Below are 12,457 nucleotides of genomic sequence, written 5' to 3' on the forward strand. Positions count from 1 at the left end.
CTCTGTCCCAAGCAAAGCTGTGTGTGGCTTTCCCCACCCTGCTACAGCATTTGCACAGTTCTTTCCACATCAAACAATCACATTTCCTGCACGCATTAAGCCCGCACAAACACGCTGCCCGTGCCCTGCCTTTTCCAAGCGGCAAAGCCCACGGGGAGGCAATGGGACCCCACGGTGGGAGTCTGCGATGAAGCAGGAAGCTCCCGAGCTGCCTGTGACACCTCCTGCGCGATGGCCGTGTCCTTGTTGGCCTGTCACCTGGGTACGTCAGCACCGACTTTTGGGGGCTTAAAGGGCTTTTCAGGGCTGCAGCTGGGGTGAGGAGAAGCAGCATGGGGAACTGCTCTGGAAAGCCCAGCAGATACTGGTTTAATGACAGAAAAACCTCCAGAGCCCTGCAATCCAGCGAGCAAAGGCTGGCCTCTGACCTTGCCAGAAGCACAAGTACGGACAAGCGTTCGCCCAGGTATCCAGTGGTGGAAAAAAACCCTTCATAACTGGGAAGTTGAGAGTGGAGGGAGAGAGAAGCTATTTTAACTACTTTTTGCTAAGGTTTACTATAGAAGTAGAACACTTAGGAAAGCTTTCAAAATGACAATCACCATTTAAGATGGAAAAGCCACTAAGAATACTTCAATAACAATTTATTCCCAACCTAATGTTTGCTGTTGGATTACAGCTTTTATGCTGTTTTTCTAAAGATCGCGGTTTGCTGCCTCCATCTTGCCTCCCCCAAAACCTTTTTTCTTCTCTTTTCTTTTATTTTTCCTCCCTGTAAAAAGAAAGGAACATGAATCGTGACTTACATGTAACTCTTCTAGGTTCTGTGCTGGCTAAAACGCTCTCACGATGCAGGGAACGGGATCAATGGAGAAATGAAGAGGCTACAGCAATCCATTAAGAAGTAGCCCTCCAAAGCTTTGTAGGACAAAGTTCTGGCAACTCAGCTGATATCAACCTAGAATAAAATGAAGCCAGTCATTAAAATTCAAGCATCAAATCAGAACCTCCTTCCCCCACTTCTAATTCTAAAATGAGTTTCTCTTTTTTTTCAACACAGAACATCTTTATAGACCAACATTAAAACTATTCGTTGCCTCAGTGGCAGCCTATGCCCATTACATAGCTCATCTTTCTTACCTTTACAGCATTAAATTGCTTACGATGAAGACTATGTATTTTTTGCATTCGTGCAGCACCTACACAAATAAGCCCCCTGTAAAGAATCATAAAATAAACTAATATTTCTGCAATTGCTCTAACAGATCATACAGTAAGTATCTGCACACTCTGTACACGTATGAAGGAAATTCTGCACATCACACCACTAAAGTGTTTCAACAAAACCACCCAAATGATCCAACAGACTTTAAAGAATGATTAATACTGGATTTTGTCAAAGCTTAGCTTTGATTTCACCAAGAATTTTCAATCAGAATTGAAACTAAATTAGGATTTGCCCTTTTGTTCGCATGTCCTGATGGATGCAACATGGGCCGGGCTCCTCCATCTGCCCTATGGGAAAGCCAGACCTAGGCAATTCGGTGTCAGGAGGAAATTAGAGTGGGAGAAGGGAGCTCCCAGCCCAAATCACACGGAAACAGCTCACGGGGGAGCGTTCCTGCTCTGCGGCAGGGGGCGAGTGTGGGAGGGAAATGCCTGCAGAGGGAGAAATAAGGAATTCCAAGCTATGGGGATTTTTGATTTGAATTTTCAACAGGGATGGTACCCAGAGTTTTATATTACTCTCTTTCTGGAAAACAAAACAAAACACACTTGAACACTTAAATACTATTTACATGAATAAAGTCAGTGAATTGGGAGAGACAAATGACGGTGATTTTCTTTCTAACAGAAGGGGACAGCAGCAGAACAAGAAGTGGCATGCCCGCATCTCGGATCTTCACAGGGTCACAGCAAGGGCTGCATTTGCAGAGCTACCACCAGGAAAAAAAAAAAAAAAAAAAGGAAGCTACGTAAAGAAATGGAGTTGGTAAGGAGCAGGCCATTGAAAAAGAACATTTAATCTTTTTTTTTTAAAAAAATACTACTATTTTTCTGAAATTTGCAAAGTGCACTTTGCAGTTACAACTTTGGATTGCTACCTCCGTAAACAAGTAAAAAACATGAGAAAACATGAAAGTGGGATTTTTTTTTTTTAATATGCAGCTTAAGGTAGAGGTAGGGACATTCAAACGAAAAAGCTCACTGCCTTTATTTTCTGAGTGTTGCTATTACAGCATTTTACTCCAAGCCTTGTAGAAACTATCATTTATGAAGAGTAGGCTATTTCTTCTGGATGGCACCCTGATAGATGATTTATTATTGGGTACTTAGAATTCTGCTACATTTAAGCATTGTATGTACATATACTTAAGAAGAATCATGAGACTATTCAAAGAATGCAATTCTTGTGTCTGTTTAATTTACATTTCTATATATACATTTTTTTCTTCCAAGTGGGCATGATGTTCATTGACGGTCTGTATGAGGACAAAACATTCAAAATCTTTATGGTTACAAATATACATTATATGAATTGCTTACAAAACTAAAAATAACTCCCCTCAAGTCTGCTCGGTAATAAATCACTGGTAAAACAAAAATAACTGTTGTTTACTCAATGGCCAAAAGGATAAAACTGGGGAAGCCTATGCTTTTTTAAGTACAAGCTACACTTCTGAGCTAAAATTGCACTTGCTGTGGCACAGGGGAAGGAGAATAAACTAAGCAGGGAAGGGGAAAACAAAAACAAACAAAAAAAAACGGAGTGGGGAGGACTTTCGGTGCCACACTTTTCTGAGAAGGTCTGATTGATGTTCACTGCTGTAGAAAGCATGAGGCTGCCTCCCAAACATTTCATTCCCTTCTGCAAATGTCTTGCTCTATTTCTCTCCCCATGTTCCCTAGATATCCTTGCCCTACACAGGATGATCCAGCGAGCATCAGGTTTTACACATGATCTAAAACATGAAAGCAGGAATCTCTCTGCCCAGGGGTCAGCTTAGGGGAGAATGAAACCTAACGCCTTGCCTATGCTCAACATCCAGGCTATTTCATGCTTCCTATTTTTATAAAAAGCATTTTCATTGTGAAATAAGCAAATTATTAAAAGCACAACTGTTGCTATGGCTATAAACTTGCAGAGAATATACAAAAAATGAGCCTGTAGGAGCCAAAACTGCATGTAATGAAGAGCAGCCCGAGCATCTGAACCCCCTCGCTGTCTAGGTTTACAACATAGGAAGAGCCGTATCCTGTGCAGAGGGAGACGTGCTCGCCACCCAAGCACTGTGTCCCTGCAGGCCCCTAGCACGGGCCCACACATGGGGTCGTTGACGGCAGCGCCCCGACACACTGCAAAGGTCCTTGTTCCACATGGGCTCCACGAGCCGGCTCCAGGCGCTGCTGAGCATGAGACAACTTCAGCCCCAACTTCAGCAGAAGCTTCTGTTCTCGCAATTGTAGGGAAGACTAAAAAAAAACCAAAAATACTTCAAGCCAGATGTTCTAAGCCTTTTTTTTTTAACTAGGTTTTGCAACAACATCTTGTACGTTTTTGAACTTTGTTATCTGTTCTGTTTTCTTCTTTTTTTTTAATTTTGGAAAGTGTACAGTACTGTTGAAGGGTTCATGGAAGAATGCAAAGGTAAACGCAGATGCAGAACAGGCACCATGGCTGGCAGCAGAAAAAGCATTTATTTCAAGAAAACATCTAAATCTTATGTTTTTTTTAATATGGTGGGTGCATTTCAAGGAGAGCTTATGTTGCTGCCGTTAATGAAAAATAACAGCACCTGTGATGCTTCAGCGGAGGAAAACAGAGGCCCTTCAGCCTGCAACGAACAAAACAATGAGGAGGACTTGAGAAGCGCGAGATGAGCGTCGCTCCGTGTTCCTCGGCCTCGCACAAAAGGTTCTTCACGCTACAGGAGGCAGCGCAATTCTGCCCATGGAAACCAGCGGGGCAGGGAGGCGAGCGGCGAACGCGCCGCCGCATTGGCCTGCGCGTCTCCGTTCACAGGCGACGCACGAGGACGGAGCACAGCAAGCGCACACGGCGAGATCAGATGGCGTGCTCCTCGCAGACACGGAGAGAGACACGCAACACACTTGAGAAAGGCAGAGCAGCGGAGAACAGGAAGACGTGAGCACAGATGTGTAAACACGAACTCGTGTTTTCTCAAGTTGTGCCTCGCTTGAATAGAGCTTAATGTTTGCTACCCCAAAGCATGTAGAAATGAGCTCCAGAAGTCTCGGATTCCAGGCTGTTACAAGCAGTACTACCACAGATTAGCAAACATGTTTTCTTTACGTTTCATATGTTTTCAAGCGGAGCTGAAGAATATTGCTTTCTGGTTGAAACTGCTTCCTTATAACATTTGTAGTTTGCAACTGCTTGAAGCGTTGCCTGAGGCTGGGAAGGTATTTGCAATGCTACTGCCATGTAGCACAGAATTCCGCCCTGAAATCTGTAAATCAAACCCACACCGATATCGACATCTGATGCCAGAAGAGACACACAGCCTGCTTTACCTATGAAGGCATGTGATTTTGTTCTAATGATCTTCTTGGTTCTTGATTTGGTTGTTTCTGGGCTAGCTGGGTGAGTGCCCAACTGCGATGCGATTTATCTGTTATTTAGACACTGATAAAACCATGCAAAGAATCAGCTTGGCTAGAAACCATGACTAAATGCATCAGAAAATGCATTCAGCTAATCAGGGAAGTGCAGCTTCTTTTGCTCTACACTCATCAGGGAATTGCTCAAAACAGTCTGTGAACTGGATTTTCCTTAATTATGCTTAGGTCAGAAACGGAAAACCTTCAGAGCACCTGGGAGATGTGCGTGGGGGAAGTTTTCCACCTTCTCTCGTCCTCTAGTTACAATTAATTTTACGACACTTCAAGCAGGCTGGGCTAGGAGAGGTGGGAATAGAGTTATGTGACACTAGTTCAAGAGCTGCACTACATTAACTTGTAAACCTTTTTGTGTAAAATCTCAATTACTTTAACATAGGAATGAATATTCTTAAATTAAAATAAAGCCATCTTCAAAAACATTCTTTCTTGGTAATGTGACTTTCGAAAGAATGGCTAGAGTTAAAAGGAAAGTTCATATATTCTGTAAGAAGGACCCCACATAACACTAAGCACATATTACTAAATGACACAACCCGAACATTTACACCCTCTGTAGTATAAAGTACTAGAAAACCAATATACAGCAAAACCTAGTACTTTGGGTCAAATCTGATGAAAATTCAGATGTCTGGCATATTCCTCCTTAAGGTCTACAGACTTTGGATAATAAATACACGAACAAGATGAAACCAAATGGTTCAGTAGCTGAGAAGAAATCACCCAAATTCACCCACTGTCGCTGAGCCTTGACACCCAACGTGGTCTCTCAGAAAGTGATCATGAAGCTACCAGCACTCAGTCTGGAGCAGGGAGACCTGCCTCGGCGGGACTCGGCGCCGCCGCGGATCTGCACGTGGGGCTCCTGCCCCAGCACGTGTGTGAATGGCTGCAAGAACCCTCCACCACCACCATCACAGTCAGAGCTTTACTGCTAATTTCTCTTTAAAAATGCAAATCAAGAAAGCACGGTTGAAATACAGAATGAAAGAGTGGGTCACCGTCAACCACAAAAATTCCCCATAAGGTTCTGCATGTGGGAAACAGATAAGTAAATGCTGTAAAAGATGAACAATATTTAAGTATTAACACAAATGGCTTTTTTGGGAAGGTTTATCTGGCATCTCTATTGGTTTTCCTCGAAGCCCAATAACAAAAATAATTGTGTTGAAATCCAACTGGGAAACATGGCAACGGCTCAGCATTACTGCCTTTTTTTAGTTCTACACAATAAAAACTAACTGCTCATTTGTCTTTTGACACACTAACTTTCAGGTAACTTCAGATCAGGGTAAAATCAGACACACATTTGCCAGGTCAACAAGTTCACTCAGCCATCTAATTTTCATCAGTCTCTGAAATGAAGACAGATGCATTTAGCATCAGGTCAGGAGAAATAAATAACATATTTCTCCGAGATGTACATCTGGCTCCCCGCGCTCTCGTTCAAAGGAAGGGGACGGTCACTCAGCTAGTGCAAATGCCAATCAAAGCAGTTGCACACGAGACTGTAGAGGATAAAAATCCCGGGTTTTGAAGTGTAACCAGAAGTAAAGAAGTGCTACAAGAAGCCAAAGGATAAGCATTATCTCCCTTGATTTATCTAGCTTGGTTTCTCTAAGAATCCCACCTCCCTTTTGGGAACCTCAGCTTGGCAGAGAGGCCAAGCGCAGCTCCTCCTTCTCATGCACAAGTTACCTCAGGTCACTTCAGCAGAAAGAGCTAAGCTGGGTGGTAGCACAAGGGGCCACACTTCCATCCACTCATACCCATGCTCATTAGGGTAGGTCTACCACAACTCTGTGGGAGTTGCACGATTCAGAACAGGGCAACGCTGAGTCTCACTAGGAGGGACCTCTTTTTAATTCCTCCATCTTTACTCTCACACAAAGCAGGGGAAAATTGAAGAAATTAAAATGTTTTGTGTGGTAATCTTCTCTTGTTAAAAAAAAAAAGATAGAATCATGATGGGAAAGAGGTTCAAAAATAATTCCCTGTTGTGTGAACTCAAGTCGGTTTAACAAGAAAAGCCAGAAAGGCCACGTACAGTAATGCTGAGAAAAAGGAAATGGTACTTCACTTTAGCCGGAGTCATAAATCTTACCAGAGAGTCTTAACGGCAAAACAGCAAGCAGGGGAATTTTTATACACAGATAATTAGTTGTGAGCTGATATCAGGTTTAGTGTGCTGTGTATTCTGTATGTGTAGCACCAACTGCTTTCTGAATGCTCAAAATTTCGCATGAGGTTTTGGCTGCCTCCCTGCCATTGACTTCACTGGGAGATGCACGGCTGAAACTTGTTACAATGCAGAAGCTGCTGTGAAGAAAGCAAGGTGGAGAGGGGCGTTTCTGCTCAAAAAAAAAATCCGTTCAAGGGCACCCCAGAAAGATTTATTCAAAAGAGAATATGTTTACCAAATCACCCTACCATGTAGCACATGGATAAAACAGGACCCAGTCCAACAGCTTGTCCAAGCACGAACACCTCTTGGGTACAGACACTGCTTGGTGATGCTGCACAGTATACGCTGGGTCCAGCAAAAAGGCTGACCCCCCAAGGAAGAAACATGAAATGTGCTAGTGGACATTCACCAGCAAGAAGATGCTGCAGAGGGCTCAAGTCAACATGACATTCTCATCACCTGCTCTGGAAACAGCATGGCTCATAGTGGAAGCTGCTAGTGCTTGTTCTTCGCCACCCTATTTCGTTTCAGACCATGACCAAACACTTCCATTAATGACACGTATGTGAAAAACTCTACCAATCCTAATAGTAAGATGATGCATTCAGTTAAAGAAGAACTTCTTTTCAGTTTCTAGATGAGATGGTATTCCAGGACTGGCATGTGCTAGCACAAAGCTGAGTGCTCTGCTTGCCTACAGACACCCAGGATGTTTTTGACATTACCTTAGAAGGGAACAATTTAGTTTAGAAGAGAAGATCTGGAAGTCTTCATCCCCAAAAGACTCCCCTGTGCTGCCCGAGTTAGAGAGCAGCCCAGGCGGGACAGCAGCTTGCTCCCTTAAGACTGCCTGACAGATGTTTAGCTGAGCAGGGAGAGTCCTCCCCCTTTTCATTAGGATATCTGAGACGGTGCTGAACTCAAGGTCACTCCCTTTGCCTAAACATCTGCTGGAGTCTGAGGCTGTCCACATGCAGAGGCAGTGCTGGGAGGCCACAGCTGAGGCATCGTGGGCCACTGTGATCCCAGCCAGGGAACAAGCAGCTCCAGGAAACTGGATCCGGCTTTGTGCCAATGCACGGAGCGCCCTGACTACCCCAGTGCTAATAACTACCTTCTGTCCATCTTCTGCACCCACGTTTTTCTCCCAATTCCATGCAGATAAGCAAGAGGTCACAATCCTCTGCTGGCCTGAAATAGCTGGAGATGAGTAAGGCGGCTACAGCGCAGACCAGCTCCACCGGCCCCACGAGCGTCCTTTGCAAAGGGTTAAGCAGCAGCACTCTTGTCCAAGGCTGCCGTATGCTAAACAGAAAGCCCAATCTGTATTTACTGTGTTAAACTACAATTAAGGGTTTTTTTTTTAATTATTCAGCCTAATGGTATGCAGCTGTCATAGAAATCTTTGAACACATCACTGACACTCTTTGAGCTGATTATCTAGATAAGAAACCATAGCCAAAAGACATGAAAAGATGTGTCCAAATTTAAACTCTCAGCTGAGCAAAGAATTTCATTCAAAGGATTGTATGAAATGGGGGAGGGATTACGACACAAATGAAGGTTTTGTTTACTATTGGTATAAACAGCTGAAACATCCTCTGTCACTTGGTTTAAGAATCAACAGAGACTAGACTCAAAGCAATGCTGATGGGTATTACAGCTGCCATGCACAGCTATGCGAATGCCAATATTCCGGTGTTTTTTTTTCGAGACTCGAATTGAGAGAGAATCATCCAATAAATCTAACCTCATGCTGAAGGAACCTACTTGGTATACAGAATAGCTCCAAGACAACCGTCCTTTCAGTTGAATTGCTTCACTTCAGCAGGTTTCTGTGGATAGCACAGCATTTTTTTTCCTCAGCTCAAGACAGCTCCACATATTTGCTTTTATTTCTAGCATAATGTTTACTATTCTAATCAGAACATTCTGTAATCTTGTCTGAATGTTTTATTATTAATTGCTACACCCCCCGCCCCACCCTAATAATTATTCTCCTGAGAGGTAAACATTTCAACACGACTTACTTTAGTGAGAGCCATGAATATGCAATATTTATTTATTTAGGTAAACAGTAATTAAGAAAATCATCCAGACTGTTCTCCCTATGAAGTGAACACTACTCCACCAGCCTAGCAACGGGAACTGTAAGCAAGTTCCTTAAACATATATATTACTTTGTCCTCCTCCACACTGATTTTCATGTGTGGGCCTCAGGGCACACGGCGGGCGACAAGGAAGAGTCCTCACATTGCCTAAGGTCACAGCATGAATTCAGAGCTCTTGGGCTCTGCTTCAGCAAGGAGAGCTAGGGAAGAGCAAGGACCTCTTGGGTAGAGCACAGGGATGGGGACACAGATATTGGCTCCACCTTCCCTTGGGGAGCACGGTTCTTTTTCACACCATTTGCTTGGTACCTTTGATATGCATCACCCAATAGACCACCTCTGTCAACAGCTCCACCTTGACAGTCCTTATATGCTCTTTTTCATATGACAGAGTAGCATTTCCTTACAGACCAATGGACATGACCAGTCTGGGGGATTCAGCAGCGCTTGCATCAGGGGACACCCACAGCAGCAATCCCTGGTGCAGCCTTGCAGTGAAGGCAGGCGCTCATCAAGCAGCAGCGATGAGGCTGCACTCCCGGCACCCTGAAGAAGCACGTTGCAAGACACAGCAGAGCAGAAGACACAACACAGCTCACTAGGTAAAAGCCACATGTACTTGCAGTGGGTCTGCATTTGACAGAGAAACGCCTGGATTTGTCCATCCTGGAGCAGTGAGATGCCCCTGTACGCTGTATATACAACCTATGTATTCTACGTTAAACAAACAAGTCGCTCGATTCAATTCCACTCCTGTGGGTTTTTTTTTTTTTCTTTAATATTACATGACCTCAAATATTCCAACATCCTGTCTTACCTAATACTTCTCCAAGTTGTGTCAAATGCCCTGACAGAATCAGACAGCACTACAGGCAATAAAATCATTCACAAGGAACTCATTTTTTTAAACTAAAAATTAGATATGTCAGGCGGTCCTGGCATGGTTGATCATACAGCCTAAGGATCATAGAGGCTCTACAGAAAGGGAATCAAAATGTCTCCCAAAGACAAATGGATTTTCGCACATCTAAAATTAATAAGTAAATAGATAAAATTGCGGTCTGGGCTTTGTTTCAGTTTTCAGAGCTAATTTCCGGCCACCGTTCAGAGAAACGTTTTGCATTTCAATTTCTGAGTCACCAGTTATAACAAGTGCACTTGCTGGAATTACTAAGCACGGGATCTGATCAAAATATTTCACTCTCTGAACCAAAGTTCTTTCCAATTTTATTGATGCTCGCATATGTATAATTTTGAAATAGTGACTGAGAAAACAGCTTGTGTGGATATGGTCCCGGTGTACGGTACAATCGGAGAAACCCCATCCCACAGTGTGCCAAACGTCCCACTGAAGCACGGGGAAGCCTTCTGGAATCCACACAAACACCTGCATGCCCGACCGCTGCTCTCTTGCTGATATAAAATGATATACGCTTCCAAAAACGTGTTTGAAGACTACACATGAATGAAAATTATTCCTGAAAAGAAGCTGTTACGAAACTGAAAATCGGAGACCGCCGCAATGCTGTTTAAGTTGAGTCATCAGTTCCCTTTATAACCTAATAATTGACACTGCCTTGATCAGAATGACTGATCCGAATGTTGCTCTGTGTTTGTGTTTTTTGTTAAAATAAATAAATAAATAAATAAGATTTCCTATGTAAACAAGCTCTCTATCATCTTGCAGGAGTGTTTATATTTGCCAGATTGTGGGGAACATCTGTCAGAAACAGATTTCACTCTCTTCAGTCAACTCCGTACAATCTGAATCAGACTGTACTACAAAGAAACCCAAAACAGGTCTTTTGTTACGGAAACAATATGCTGCCAATTCTCAGCGGAAGCACTGATTTTATTACATTTTCTTAGGATTAGATGCTGCAAATATTATCGGAATAGTTCCTAACTCTGCCCTGCAGGATTTCTCCCCAGAGGAAAATGTTGGGAATGTAAGAGCTTCTTGTTCGTCCCTCTGCCTGCGCATTCCAAAATGAAGTAGCACCCAGGAAGTCAAGTATATATATACATATATATATATAGAAAAGGTTCGATCAAACTTCAGTGCACACTGATTTTTCCGTCTTTAAACATCAGTACTTGAATTGTGGAGTTTCCAAGGCTTCCAACGCACACTCCCATGTGTCCACATTCTTCAGCTTACGCCTCTGCACATTAATTCATTAATTAGTGTCGGATGTTTTCAGTGGCTGAAAATCAAGTGAGGCTGCAACTGCCTCTCATGATGTTTTCTGACAAACAGGTGACCTAAAACTGTGGTTGTTACAACCAGGATAATGATGATCCAGACAATCCTACTGTGAGTTTCCTGCCAGGGAATATGCTCCAGAATAGTAAAATCATTAGAACAAAAAAGGAACCAAAGGCAGAAACAGGTTGGAGATTTTAACAATAAAAGGATTAGACTACACTGTAAACCTGAAAACAGAGAATAGAGGAACCTGGAGCACCAGGCTCAACGGATATCAATCGGGTATTAAATTTGGGATTAAACACAGACCATTTAGACGGACCAGTAATTTATAGATTAAGGAGAAAGTACAGAATAATTTAAGAACAGATACATCCTCTTACTAGAAGTATGTTCCTAGAAGTTTCAGAAATTAATGGCCATGTCTACATTAGTCTTTGGTTGTAGACTGCTAGCGCTGGGAGCTAATGCAATGCCCATTTTGTGAATTTTACCTTGGTTTGTCCAGGTTAACTTGGATAATTCGACCTTAGTCCTGAGGACTGAACGCTCCTGCGCAGCTGAAATACATCAGCTATACTTCTGGAGCACATATTTCAGCTTAGTTTCATTCTAATGATACCCAGTTCACATGCTCCAAGACCACTTCCCAAGATTTGTTTGGAACATTTGTTTCAGAAGAGCACTCTTGATCTAAACTATAATGCTGATGTAGACACAACCAGTAGCACTCATGGATTACAGAGCACACTACTAATTCTTAAATATAAGAGTTGGAGATAGGAAGAGAACCTGAGAATACTACAGCTTTGGAGAAGATAGAGGAGGATCCATTGAAACAAGAGAAGAAATGAGTACTAAGGGCAATACAGTGGTATATTTCAACACAAGAAGAAAAGACAGTCCAGAAGAGTGGAGGAAAAGATGAAACAAAAAAGTAAAAAGAAAATAATTTACTGGCTGGAGATGACATTAGATTTTGTCTCCCTAATTGTGGTACAATGTTGGACATGCATTATACTCAGAAATACCTGCAAAATGTTGCAGCCTCTATCCTTCAAATGAAGCAGAATGAAAGCCTCACTTTTCAATGACGGGAAAAAATCTTAATGCAAACAATTTGCATAGGTCCTTCCATACAAGAATGATTGCATAGCTACATTTACGAAACAAATCTATGACAAAACTAACTGATGTAACCTCAGTTATGATTTAGAAATGATGCCTAAAGAAGCATACATATCTAAACCCAGAAGAGAACCCAATGAGAGTCATCAACTTTCCAATATATTTAGGGAATCTTTCATATAT

The 12,457-nt window shown here is 42.6% G+C and overlaps 1 protein-coding gene across 1 annotated transcript in view; it reads right to left on the minus strand.

The window, feature by feature from the left end:
- The window catches only part of BACH2 (BACH transcriptional regulator 2), a 138,207-nt gene that overhangs the window by 76,505 nt on the left and 49,245 nt on the right, over positions 1-12,457 (minus strand). The window contains exon 3 of the mRNA XM_010225358.2: positions 807-958. The gene's annotated coding sequence lies outside the window, so the exon portion shown is untranslated. The remainder of the gene's footprint in view (positions 1-806; positions 959-12,457) is intronic.

The sequence above is a fragment of the Tinamus guttatus genome, unplaced genomic scaffold, assembly GCF_059628265.1.
Source record: "Tinamus guttatus ecotype Peru unplaced genomic scaffold, ASM5962826v1 Tinamus_guttatus_pri_ptg000070l, whole genome shotgun sequence".
NCBI classification, from domain to species: domain Eukaryota; kingdom Metazoa; phylum Chordata; class Aves; order Tinamiformes; family Tinamidae; genus Tinamus; species Tinamus guttatus.